Source organism: Tachypleus tridentatus, chromosome 3, assembly GCF_004210375.1.
Source record: "Tachypleus tridentatus isolate NWPU-2018 chromosome 3, ASM421037v1, whole genome shotgun sequence".
Lineage (NCBI taxonomy): Eukaryota > Metazoa > Arthropoda > Merostomata > Xiphosura > Limulidae > Tachypleus > Tachypleus tridentatus.
The window spans coordinates 20,427,367-20,441,714 of record NC_134827.1 but is presented as its reverse complement, the minus strand read 5'-3'; the positions used below and the strand labels follow the sequence as shown (position 1 = coordinate 20,441,714).

General features: G+C 34.4%; 1 protein-coding gene and 1 pseudogene across 2 annotated transcripts in view; both read left to right on the top strand.

The window, feature by feature from the left end:
* LOC143247927 (solute carrier family 23 member 1-like) overlaps positions 1-14,348 on the top strand; it is a 190,113-nt gene that overhangs the window by 71,917 nt on the left and 103,848 nt on the right. The gene's annotated exons all lie outside the window — the stretch shown is intronic.
* The window catches only part of LOC143247869 (solute carrier family 23 member 1-like), a 108,407-nt pseudogene that overhangs the window by 62,318 nt on the left and 31,741 nt on the right, over positions 1-14,348 (top strand). Inside the window, exon 4 of the transcript XR_013026734.1 lies at positions 948-1,069. The product of XR_013026734.1 is annotated as a solute carrier family 23 member 1-like (transcript). The remainder of the gene's footprint in view (positions 1-947; positions 1,070-14,348) is intronic.

Below are 14,348 nucleotides of genomic sequence, written 5' to 3'. Positions count from 1 at the left end.
AATACATGTCAGAACTGAATGAATGTATACAGTTTTACCTTACCTGTATTAAAGGTCCAGAATAAAGATGATGTCCTCACTGGTATAATACAAATGTGAACATCACAAGAAGATCACTGAAATAAAACGATAAGTTAAAACTGATTCTTTCTTTAAGTTGACTGCCCGGCATGGCTAGGTGAGTTAAAGCGTTCGATTCGTAATCTGAGGGTCGCGGAATCGAATCACGGTCGCACCAAAAATGTTCGATCTTTCAGCCGTGGGGGTATTATAATGTGACGGACAATCCCACTATTCGTTGGTGAAAGAGTAGCCTCTTGGTCTACGGGTTGGCGGCGGGTGGTGATGACTAGCTGCCTTCCCTCTAGTATTACAATGATAAATTAGGGACGGCTAGCTCAGATAGCCCTCGAGTAGCTTTGTGCTTAATTCAAAACAAAACAACAACGTCTGTTCATCTTCGGTTCACACAATATTCATCTTATGCTGCCTTAAGTAAAATCTAAAAGTTCCAGAGACTCAATCCTAAGTCAGATAGTTTACAGAGCTAAAACTCAGGTTTTAACATGTGTACTAGACATAGCGTACAACTTTGTACATAAGAACAAACAAAATTAAACTTAACGTCTTTCATATAAGAAACTTATTTTCCTTCATATTTCTGTTTTTCATATGTTGCATCATTTACGTATTATGCACAGGTGTAGAATCAAAGAAAGTCTGCTTCGTTTATTTTTTGCTACCAAGTGTGAAACCTATACAACGACCAATCTATAATACTCTCAACCTACACATAAGAAACATGAGAAAATATTAAGTATTTTAACAATAACTATAACATTAGATATAAATGAATAAACACGTCATCAAAGAGATCAATGAAAATAATAACACGTTTAAATTACTCTCAAAACTGCTAAATAATAATATGAATGTATTAATTTTAGGAACAGACGAAGAAAGAGGACTTATGAAATGGAGAGAACAAGGCTTTGAACATAATTTTTCTCAAGATGATCAGCTGAAACTGTCGTCACCTTCAACCAATGGCCTCTCATTCGGCATCAATGTAATTAAAACATATAAATTTTTCAAATCCTTTCCTATCAGTCCAACTTACAACCAGAATATTTTTCTTGATAAAGTGAGACCGTTATTTAAAAGAGTTAAACCTAAAAGTAATAATAATTATTATTCCAATATCTCTAAAGTAAAAAATCAAAACAAAACAAAAAACAATTTTTATTCTTTTATAATTTATACTTCCTTCCACATGGACTCTTGAAAGAAAAATCGTACTGTGGCCGTCTCTTCACGTACAACATTTGAAGAAATGTCTCTATACGTGTGTGTTAGTTTGGACACCTTCCATGATTTTATATGTTGTTAATAGACAAAACAGTGAAACAAGACTCAATAATTACTTTGTAACTATCTTCTACTGAATAAAGATCACTTTAAATTGACGGTCATTCCCATCATTTTTTGGTAAAAGAGTATCATAAGAGATGACAATGAGTGGGTAGTGATGACTAGCTGCCGTCCCTCTACTCTTACACAAATAACTCAGATTTGATTGTTGGTTTGTTTTGAATTTCGCAAGGGCTGTTTGCGCTAACCGTCCATAATTATGCAATGTAAGACTAGACGGAAGACAACTAATCATCATCACCCACCGCCAACTATTGGGCTACTATCTTAGAAACAAATAATGGGATTGACTGTCATATTATAACGCCCCCACGGTTCAACGGGCGAGCATGTTTGGTATGACGGGTATTAGAACCCGCACACCTGAGATTACAAGTCGAGTGCATTAACCACGTGACCACGCCGGGAAATGAAATTAGGGACGGATAGCGCGGATGACCCTTGTGTAGCTTTGCGCGAAATTCAAAACAAACAAATAAATCTCTGAAACTAAAACAAGAAAAATGGGACAACTTCTGCTTTCAACTAAATAAACAAACTGACCCCAGAAAGTTCTGGCTACACTTGAAAAGATTCACAAATGAACCCGCCACAAGAAAATATCCAACACTGGAATATAACAACACCTTAGCACATACCAACAAAGAAAAAGTAGAAACCTTCAAACATCATCTGCAAAACACATTTAAACACACAACGATACCGACATGAACAACTACTACTACAATAAAATAAACAACCACGTAACAAATAACATAGAATTATATAAACAACACTTTATAGTCAACATCAAAAACAGCAACACAAACAAAACATATGACTACAATACCCAACTACTCACCAAAATAATCAAACTAAATGAACTTGAACAAGCAATCAAAAATACAAAAAACAAAGCACCAGGAAATGATGGAATACAAGCAATACTTCTCAAAAAAGGCACTCCAAAATTATTTGACCACCTATTAGCAATATTTAATTTATCTCTATAATCTGGATACATCCCAGTTTCTTGGAAGCAAGCAAATATTTTAATGTTCCACAAAGATGGAAAACTAGCCAATAAACCAAACAATTATATTAATTATCGACCGATCAGCCTGACCAGCTGTGTAGGCAAAATTCTCGAAAGAATAATAAGCAATAGACTGTCCACATATTCGGAGAATAATGCAAAATTACCAGAAGAACAAAACGGATTTAGAAAATTTAGGCAAACAACAGATCACTTAATTAGGCTAACTGAAACAATAATAAACAGCTTTAATAATAAAGAATGCACTGTTGCCTGCTTCCGCGATATCGAGAAAGCATTCGACACTGTATGGCACAATGGTCTTCGGTTCCGTATGCATGAAATGGGTCTACCCCGAGGAATTATTCGCTGGGTATCAAACCTTTTTGGAAAAGTAGAAAATGTAGAGTAAACGCAGAGGGAACTTTCTCGGAGTTCTTCACTCCAAAAGCTGGAGTCCCTCAAGGAGGGGTGGTTAGCCCTATTCTCTTCATCAAGTATGTAAGTAATATGCCACTAAAAGATCCAAACCATGGATACACGTCTCGGTTCGCTGATGATGTAGTAATTTGGGAAAGTGCCCCTACACCAGAAATAGCAGCCGCCAACTTACAACCACAATTAAATACATTATGTGAATATTGTGAAAAATACAGAATCAAAATAAATACAGCGAAGTACTAGTAATATTTTCAAAATCAACGAAATATCAAAAAAGTTCAACCCCAAATCTATATAAATGGAAAACGCCTTCAGACTGCTCCATTTGCAAAATTTTTAGGATTAACATATGATTCGAAACTTACATGGATAAAACATGTAAGTAACATAAAAAGTAATATTTGACGAAGAATAAGTTATGCTAGAGTCTAACTGGTAAAACCTACAGAACAACACCGGAAAACATCATTAAAATATACAAGTCATACATTAGGCCTGTAACAGACTATGCAGCTCCTGCATGGATCAATGTAAGTGTAAATCAAATTCAAACCAAACTCCAAACATTACAGAATACAATAATTACATCAGCATACAGAGTACCTAAAACCACTTCATCAAAGTTCATCAAATAATACCAGATAGGCTTCTTCAGAGTACAATAAAATATTTTGATAAAAAATGGCGAAAAAAGGAGTTATTATGCGAACTAGACAGGTGTTGCATATATGATGAAGAGAGACCTAAACACCTTTCCCCGTTAAATCTATACAATAGATCTTTAAGACAAAATCATTTAAAATAATAATAGTAGTATTAAAATATAGATAAAATAAAACAGGCCTCATACGTTCTAGACTTATTAAACAATAATAATAATAATAATAATAAATCAAGAACAATATAAATGGACATTGCCGTGAAAAGGACCAGACTAAATTTATGATATCACTCAAGCCATTCTGTATTTAAATCGAAATATATATTAATCTGGCCACTCCAACAAAGTTATGGAAGGAGGAAGAGGTCGAGTGTACCTGACCCTACCGGGTATACACATGAATATACCCAAACACCAGAGAGACTAGACAAGACTAACCATTGGTGAAACTTCAATATATGCTCTTAAAAAAAAAAAGAAACGCAAAAGGCAAAATATGAAACATATTGTTAATAAGTTTGTTCCGGGTAGTTCTGTATGACATGTGTGAAACTTTGCACATTCACTGCTGAACATCCAAAGTCTGCAAAGGCGAAGTCCACGCTCATGAGGTGAAGTTTAACGTCATTCAACGTCAATAACGAGTATGCCACCCGTGAGCATTAATAACTGCTTGGCATCTCCTGCCCATGGAAGCGATGAGATGACGAATCACATCCTATGGAATGGCTGTCCACTCAGCCTGCAAAGCTGCTGCAAGCTGAGGTAGAGTCTGCGGTTGAGGTTGTCGCCGTCGCAGACGTCGATCCACCTCGTCCCAAAGATGTTTGATGGGGTTTAAATCTGGTGATCTGGAGGGCTAGGGAAGAACGTTGATGTTATGGTGTCTCAAGAAGACAGTGGTGAGTCGGGCTTTGTGAGGACGGGCGTTGTCATGTTAAAAAACGTCGTTGACGTTCACCATGATCTAAGAATCTCGTCGACGCATCGTTGAGCCGTAAGATTCCCTCGAATATGCAAAAAGTCTGTTCTGGCATTGTAGGCGATGGCAGCCCACATCATGACGCTGCCACCACCATATCTGTCAACATCCTGCACACAGTTTGCTGCAAAACGTTCACCTCGGCGACGGTAAACACGGGTCCTTCCATCCTGCCAACGAAGCATAAAACGTGATTCATCGCTGAACCAAACATGCCTCCATCGTCAATGAGGCCATACCCGATATGCCCGAGTCCACTGCAGCCGTGCTTGACGATGTTGCTGAGTGAGGATGACGCCTTTGACTGGACATCGAGGTCGGATTCCTGCATCTCGTAGACGGTTGCGTACGGTCTGATCGGAAATCCTACGCAGCCCTGGTATGGTTGAAGCAGTAGACGTCGCAGTGGTGGTCCTATCCCGAAGGTGACGTAACCGGATGTAGCGATCTTGTTAGGGCGTGGTCACACGAGGTCTGCCATATTGTGGGCAGTCACGAGTTGATCCATGTTGTTGGTGACGATTCCATAGCCTTGTGATTGTGCTTGGGTGGACATTCACAGCTCTGGCAACATCTGATCGAGATTCGCCTGCTTCCAAGCGACCAGTGGCGTTGTTGCGTTGTGCTTCAGTCAGTCTTGGCGTAACTATATTGCGTGTCGGTGGCTTAACACTGAGCTATAGAAACCGAGAACCCGTCACTTTTATAGGGATTTTGCACATGTTGCACATGCACAACATGCAGATCTCTCATACAAATTTTTTGGACACGCATGCTTTTTGGCAAAAAATCCCATGTTTTCCTCCGTTTTCAAAGTGCACAACTTTTATTGTCATTTTGGTCTGACAATCAGTGCCTTAACACGTGTAACATCACATACTCTGAGCTTTTAAAATAAAATAATATCCCTTTTGCGTTTCTTCTTTTGAAGAGTTTACTTTCTATATGTTGAATTTTGAGTAAAATCACGTTGATGAGTACACTGGAATGGGCGACAACTGCCTAAAGTAGAAAAAACATAATTTTAGAATATCACATCTTCTACATATATTTTGTTCAACAGGCAGTTCCTTCCAATTCAAGTATACGCATCACAAATATTCTGCCTACCAAACGAGATATAAACATACACCTTAAAGAACAAAAACGTTTTCATTTAAATATTTCGAGCGTACGCTTTATTTCGGGCTTAATTGTAATTCTAATGATTATTGGGGGAAGAATTTAATTACGTGAAATAAAGAAGACACTCTATCTTGTAATTAACTGGTGACTAATAATGAAAACACATAACATGGATAACTGTTGTTACTTCACGCATAATAATATTAAGTAAAAAACGTAGGGAACATGATACAACAAAACATATTTACTGTGTCAAGAGTATGTACACAAATTACAGCAAACTACATAAATAAAGTTTATAATAAACAACATTTGATATTTTGCTATTTGTATAAATGTATTTCATGATTCATGAAGATCTGAACCGTGCAGTAAAAGTATCAGGTTACTGAAGAAACTAGTTATGTTACCCACTTGACAGGCTATATTATCATTCAAAGTTTATCCTAAAAGATACATATATTAATATAATTGCGTTTTAAATTGAGCCAAATGCACTGCACTTAGTGAAATAACAATGAAATATATATATTCGTTCTCGAATCGACATATTCTATTAAAATAAAAATTTGTCTACTGAGAGCTAAGGTTGTCCAATGTGGGAGTCCACGGTTAGTTGAGTTATAATTATTACTTGATACATTTCTTATTAAAAGTCACAAAGAATTAAATGAACTGTGAAAGTGATAGATCCAGTTATAGGTATAGAAACTGAAAAGAAGAAACGTTAAATTGGACTAAATAAAATTTACCATAAACTGTACATTAATATTTTGTTTTATTTCTATTCCTATTAATAAACAAAGACAAAATACGAAAAATAAAGTCAGGTAACAAGAACAAGACTTTATTATGTTGAATAATGAGCATAATGACAAGATTGTAACATAGATGGCAGCACTATAATAAAACAGTCAAATATGGACAAGCTTTTGACAACAGTAAAGGCTTGTTTAATGTAAAACTGTTGACTTCAAATTAATTTAGTAGAAATTTCACACAGTGGTTAAGTTCGACCCTTATCTATCTGTATACAGAAAGAGTCTTTAGACGATGTTCTCGAGAGTATCTTGAAAATTTTTGACCAATTTATCACGACTAGGTGAAATTGGCTTTAAATATCCTTAGTGGTTTTGATTAAATTAACATTATTACTCAAGATATTTTGCAAAAGTCATTTCTTTACCTAACTAAATAATTGCGTGTGACAAAAAGTTAAGGCTGCTGAAAGAATTTTAAGACATATCGCAATGTGTTTCCAATGAGTTTTCAAATTTCTAAAATAAAATTTCCTACCTCATTCTGCTGTCACGTCAAGTATGTGTAACGGATTTAACATTATATATTTATTTTAATTTCTGAGTTTGTTTCAGTTTAATATACTTATTTATAAGTATGTAACTTATATTGTTAAATGTGTAATACGAAAGCCTTGCCTATTCTCTTCATAAGAATCAACAATATACGATGTGTGCATATAAAATAATGGTAAAATTTAAAGAAAAAACCCTCTCAAGCTTATAAAAGGTAACTAATGAAATGCATGTAGACAGTTTCATATTGTTTGGTTGCTTTATTTGGTATACTATTACCTTGGAAAATATCATTGTGATAAACGCTTATTAATCAAAAAACTACAGTTTTTGTTTAGGAATTTCGCACAAAGCTACTTGAGGGCTATCTGTGCTAGCCGTCCCTAATTTAGCGATGTAAGACTAAAGGGAAGGCAGCTAGTCATCACCACCCATCGCCAACTCTTAGGATACTCTTTTACCAACGAATAGTGGGATTGACCATCACATTATACGCGCCCACGGTTGGGAAAGCGAGCAAGTTTAGCGCTACGCGGCCGCGAACCCGCGACCCTCGAATTAGGAGTCGCACGCCTTACGCGCTTGGCCATGCCAAGCCCAAAACTACAATTATTTGACCAAGAACGTTTATTGGTTTCGAACGTAACAAACCATTTAACTTCATGGAATTGACTTCGAACTTTAGTTTGTCAACGAGTTTACTAGATATTATTATCACTGACAAAAGTACTTATGCTTATTGAAGCAGCTACCTAGTTTTCCAGTTGATTATATTTTACCTGTGTATGGATACAGAATTAATTCTCTCTCAGTGATCCGTAAATAAAAGATTGAGTTCCAGACCAGATATAAGACTCCGTACTGTTTACAACTTTGTAAACTTTTTGAACATAAATCATTATTTAGAATAACAGTTCTTATAAATTGTGCTGTTGTTTGTATATTAAAATATATTTGTGTAAAGAAATAAAATTGTGTGTATCAATTTTGTCCGTAAATATTATAAATTTGATACATAATGACATTCAACTAACTTCTGAATTAAAATTAAAATTTCCAGCTATTTGAAATCGTGATAGTAACTTACGTAACATAATATATCGTTGACTCATCAGTGATAGGAGGATAATTGAGGGGGATAGAAGGAGTACAAATAAAAGCTACACGAAGTTTTCAAATTGTTATCACCCATAATAAATCCTCACAGAGAAAAAAAACGTAAATACAAGCTCTCTGAGAAAGATTACATATTACTATATTGGTCACTTTCGGCTCAAGTTGCTGGTTCTGAGGCAATATCCATATAACACACGTTACTTCCCGTACAAAGTTCTATCTGTGACTTGAGTCTGTGTTTGTAACTTTTCCAATGTAGCCGTGGATGGATAAGAAACAGACCCACAGAAAAAGTCACTTGCGCTTTTATATGTATATCTAGATAGATTAGAGAAAGAGTCTGTAGAAATTCACACCACATGTATAATATTATACAAATATTTACATTATTCACAATTGTTCCATGGAGAGATGAGCTTTAAAAAAATAACTGTATAACACAATTCTCATTTTCCTAATTTTCTCATGATATCGTGTTTAAAAATTAGATTGTCGTTCTATTAAATAAAACTAGTCAGTTAATTATCTATGGTAATGGCTTCGCTATTGTTTCGTTAAAATATATAATTTAAGCTCAATGTTCTTTTTCGTAAAGAGAAAGAAAAAACCATCAACAATAAACTAAGCCATTGCCAACAAAATTCTCCAGTCATCACAATGTTTTATGAAACACTTGGGCTTCCTGTTTCCTTTTATTGCTCTCAAGAAGTTTTCGGCACGTGGTAAAACTGAATAGACCAGGTCTTTCTGTTATAGAAATAAGTAAAAAGTTAAAAAATTACATAAGTAGCCACAAATCATTACATTAGAAGCATATAATGTACCTTGTGTACTTACTATGAAAAGGAAAGAAAATGGATGAATATAAAACAAATACAAACAGATGCAAACTTTGATTAACTCTAGTATTTAGGAGATATAAGACTGTGTAACACCCTATATCTTCTGATCAATATAAAAGCTGTCTGTTAAACATTCTGTAATGAAGTGGGTAACAACTCCAAAACAATGAATCTCCCAGATCTCGCAGTGGTAAAAGCCTAGATTGAATTGGAAAATAAGCGTCGCGGATTCAAATTCTTTTCACAGAATATGCTCACCCATCCAGTCGTGGGAGGTTTGGTTTGATTTCTTTAGAATTCCGCGCTAAGCTACTCGAGGGCAATCTGCGACAGCTGTCCCTAATTTAGCAGTGTAAGACAAAAAGAAAAGCAGCTGGTCATCAACACCCACCGCTAACTCTTAGACTACTATTTTACCAATGAATAGTGGGACTGATCGTCACATTATAACATCTCCACGGCTGAAAGGGCTACCGTCTTGGTGTGACTCTGGTCGTGGGATGTGTTATAAATTACGAAGATAATCCTAGCATACCTTTCTGCGACGTTCAAAACAAACAATCCCTGCGCTACATTATGTTTTTCATATATTTTACTGATTGTTCAAAAATTATGTTTGGCGCTAAATTTCATATACCACATATTTAATAATAGTCCTAAAGCAAGGCCTTGATCATAATATTTCTGTCGGTGATCAGATTACATTTACGTCACCTTCAACCTACGACCTCCCCTTCGACATGAACGTAATTAAAAGATATAAAATTTTTAACAATAATCCTATCAGTGCAAAGTACGACCAGAATATTGTTCTTGGTAAAGTGAGACCATTATTTAAAAGATTTAAACCTAAAAATAATAATAATCGTAACATCGGCTGACTCTCGAAAGTATAACAAAATAAACTGTTATCATCCTTTTTTAACTTTTGTAACAAGAACTGTGATCGTCTTTTCACTTGTAACATTTGAATAAATGTCACTACAAGCGTTTATTAGTTTCGACATCTTCCATGATTTGAAACGTTGTTCACAAACAAGACTTATCTTCATTAGACTCCCTCTAGTACAGCGGTATGTTTCCGGATTTACAACGCTAAAATCAGCGGTTCAATTCTCCGTGGTGAGCTACGCAGATAACCCCACCCCATGTGGCTTTGCTATAAGAAAAACTTATATCGTCATTAGTGCGATTCAAATTATTTTTTATAATATTTACGCAGTTATATTTTGTAATAAAGCTATACCAAAAGCGAAAAGGAAATACATAATACAGAGTATTTCGTATTATTTGATATACCTAGTACTGTAGTCCACAAAACCTGTAAAAGGTTTAACTACCTGTCACCAGTATCACACCACTTGTAACAAAATCTAAGGAATGATTGCAAGCTTTAAAGACAAACTTTATACCTATTATGATTCATTGTGGTCGTTCCTTGTGTTATCCCGAGTTGCATCTACTTTTCTAACAACTCACCAACAATTTAACAATTACTTAAATCCTAACTCTATAGTTTTTTTTTTGATACATTGTTGACTCAATTATAGCTTCAATTTTTATCTTGCATAAGTTGACAGTTCCTTTATTGCAATGACATTGTAATTTCGGGTCAAAATACTTGAATTATCTTGGGCAGTTTTACATAAAATCAGAGCTCTAACAAATGAGTGTTTTTTCTCATATATAAACTAATAACGGTCCCAACATGGCCAGATGGGGTAAGGCGTTCGACTCGTAATCTGAGGGTCGCGGATTCGTATTCCCGTCGCTTCAAACATGCTCGTTTATTCACCAGTGGGGGCGTTATAATTGACGGTCAATCCCACTATTTGTTAGTGAAAGAGTTGGCGGTGGGTGATGATGACTAGCTGCCTTCCCTCTAGTCTTACACGGCTAAATTAAAGATGGCTAGCACAGATTGCCCTCGAGTACCTTTACGCGGAATTTAAAAACAAACAATAAATATATGATATAATTAAATAATAATATGTAATTAAAATTCCAAACTGTAATAAAACATATAGTTAAAAATACAGTTCTGCCACTGATCTCAACCATAAGATGGGCAACCATGTACCAAATAATATAAAATTGACCACATCTATAGTGTTAAGAATTATTAATGAAGATGGAATATTTGGCTGTGTAACAGTTTAGAAAAAAACAAAAGACTTTACTTCGGTCTCCAAGTTTGAAATATTTGGTTTAAAGGATAGGTTTACGTCTGGCGGAAAAAAAAATATGGAAGATACTTACCTGTAGGCATAGCACTTATCATGAAGCATGCGGTGGGAGGGGACAGTGGGATGATGTGGGATTGTTTTTCTGCGGAGACGAAAACAGATATTTGCAAAATAATGGACCAACACAAGTACTATCAGATACTGATTCATTATTAAACACCTAATGGTTTGTGTATTATTGGTAAAGGATTTTATTGCAAAGCTTATGACATACTAACATTCACCCATATTTACTAGAAACAGATTGAATGGATTTATAATCATAGATATATTTGTAATTTTTTACAGCCTAAACAAATATATAACCACGTGCTACATAAATAACAGTTCTCTTGATATTACCTCATTATACAAATTATACCTCTGTTAACGATAACGAATTTACCTAAGTCTGCAGCAGAGAAGTAGGATCACATCTCAAATGTGATGTATTATAATATATTTTTTACCTTCTGAATTACAAAATTATTAGAGTTACACAAATACATGTGTAGTACCAGATTTGTTTAACTTTTGGCAATATTCTGAAGTGTGAACCAGTCGTGTTTTCGGTGTAAACGTATTTGTTATCCACACGGTCACACGAAAATGCCCAAGGTTATTAACTCCAAGCCTGGATCAGAATATTCTGGTTAAAACAACCCCTCTGAGGTTAACAATAACAAAGGTCAACATGCTACACTGCATACTGGTCCTTATTTTAGAAATCGCTGTAAATAGACATGTAAACCTTTCTAGCCTGATAAGTCTGCCTAAAGCAGTTATCATCACCTCAACTAATTACAAGTATAAAACTCCTGTTCAGGTTGCTGCTTTATATATAATTGTAAACATTTTATATTATAGTTTTAAACATCAAAAGACATTGAATCAACAAAGGCAACAGGCTTAAAAGTAATGATGGAATTTCACTATACTGCAGATTCGTCTTTCACGTTCCTCTTAATTCGTAAACTAATATTGCTAGTGAAATCAAACAAAGAGTTGTATTTGTACCAAACAGTTACGTTAGCCACATTTTCTTATTAATAAAATTATAAATTCATAAATCCAGTTCTCTGTAAAGTTTTAATCAAATTCAAATACTGTCACTACACGGAAAATTTGTATTTAATATATAATTAACATTTATGGCTAAGAAATAATCATAAACGAAAGTACAATATTACGAATAGTAAAGTAAGAATAAATTTATATATACCTAATCAAACAGGAGGATTACTTCATAGCGTACGTATGTGTGTGTGTATGTTTCTCGTATAGCAAAGAAACATCGTGCTATCTGCGCTGTCCGCCTATAGGGATCGAGCTCTCGATCTTAATGTAAATTCCAATACTTCCCGATGTTACAATGAAGAACTACATCAGAGTAACTGAACTGAAACACACCTCAAACTCTTTGTTATTTCATTATTATAACTTTAATTAAGGTGTAGTTAATCTTTATACACATTTAAGAAACAATGATTATATGTGCTTTTTCAGGCTGCTTTTAAATAGTGAAACAACGCTAGTAGATAAAAGTGTCGTCGAAAAACGTCTTAAAAAGATGCACTCCAGGAAAACGTCTTTCAGTTATGCTCTTCTCTGTATAAACTTTTTCTTAAGGAAACAACTAGTCTTAAATTCTATGCTGTACTCAGACATTTATATGAAACTAAAGACTAATATTTTAGCCGCAGATGAACGGCTCAGAGAAGAGCACAAAGTCTTTTTGCTTTTCAAGATACAAATTTTTTAGCTCATAAAATTTTGACCGATTTGTGAACAAATTATAGTTATCGATTCACGACCTCCAACCTTTTAGACTGATGTATTTGACCACTCCAAAGGTCTCATAGATTCATTTACTCTAATCGTACCAAAAAATAATTTTAATTTGAGGAGAGCCTTTTAGAGATTCTAATGAGTAGTAAAATCGAATGTGCGCTCCAGACTTGATATTGTTGGCTCAGAAAAAATACACCTAATAGAAAGAAGGAAAAAAAGGTATCATAGATTAATTTTGTCTGCTCAGCTTAATCCTTTATCAAAAGCAAGACAAAGTTTATGTAGTTTAAATTCTGAGGCCTGTGTAATTACTTTAATCCGGAAAATTTATATTAAAAAGTCGTTGTGAAAGTTATTATTTTTAAATTAACAATTCAACTGGTACAACAGTAAGTCAACGGTTTTACAATGCTAAAATCAAGGGGTTCGATTATGCTCACTGAATTCAGCAGATGGCCCAATGCAGCTTTATTACAAGAAACACCCACACGCTTACATTCATTTGTTATAAAAAATAATTATAACTTTTTTAAAAAATGAAAATCATAAAACGTCATAGTTTTCGGAAGTTAATTTTCGGTCACTTATTTTGAATAATCCATGACTTAACTCTGGGAGATAAGTGAAAAACGTTTTTTTGTTGAATTTAATCTGCTTACGTTGCTGAATGAAGTATCTAATATATTTCTGTATAGTTTTTAAAATATGTTCTAAACAATTATTTGATCCATTCGATCATATTCATTCTTTCCTTGAGATTACTTACAAAATGGTTTAGGCGATATTTTGAGATTGTTGCTATCAGTGACGTAATTTATTTATCTTATCAATTCTGGAATCTTATTTGGAATAAATTTTAGGTTTTTTAAACATTCAATGATTTCATACGTTTGTATAATCAGAAACCTTTGAGAAAAGTTTTAATATGGCTCATCCTGTTTTAGTTTTGATGTTTAATAGAACTGACATTAATACACAACTGATGATGAAGAGTACGTCACAGAAGTGCCAAGACTTATCCTACGTCAGTGAAAACATCTGAAGATATGCAGTAGTTACACCACTTTCTTATATTACCTAAGAAATATCGTTGTTTTATTATCCCTAGAAAACTTCTAAATTTTCTCTGAAAGCGACTTATGTACAATCAAGAAAAATACTATTTTGAAGGAACTCAGAGAAAGAAATTTACTGCTCAATATTATTAATAATCATAGAGTAGCTCTTCACATAATACTGTAAAAGGGTTAACCATGAGAATATTAAGTGGTAAAATCAAAATTCTCTTAACACTCATATACAATATTTCTAATTAGTGCTTTTTTTAGTTTAGTATTCAGTGTTCTAAGAACTCAGTATTAAGATAGCTGTATCTTGCTGTTTGTTTTTCAGAACAATTTTTTATT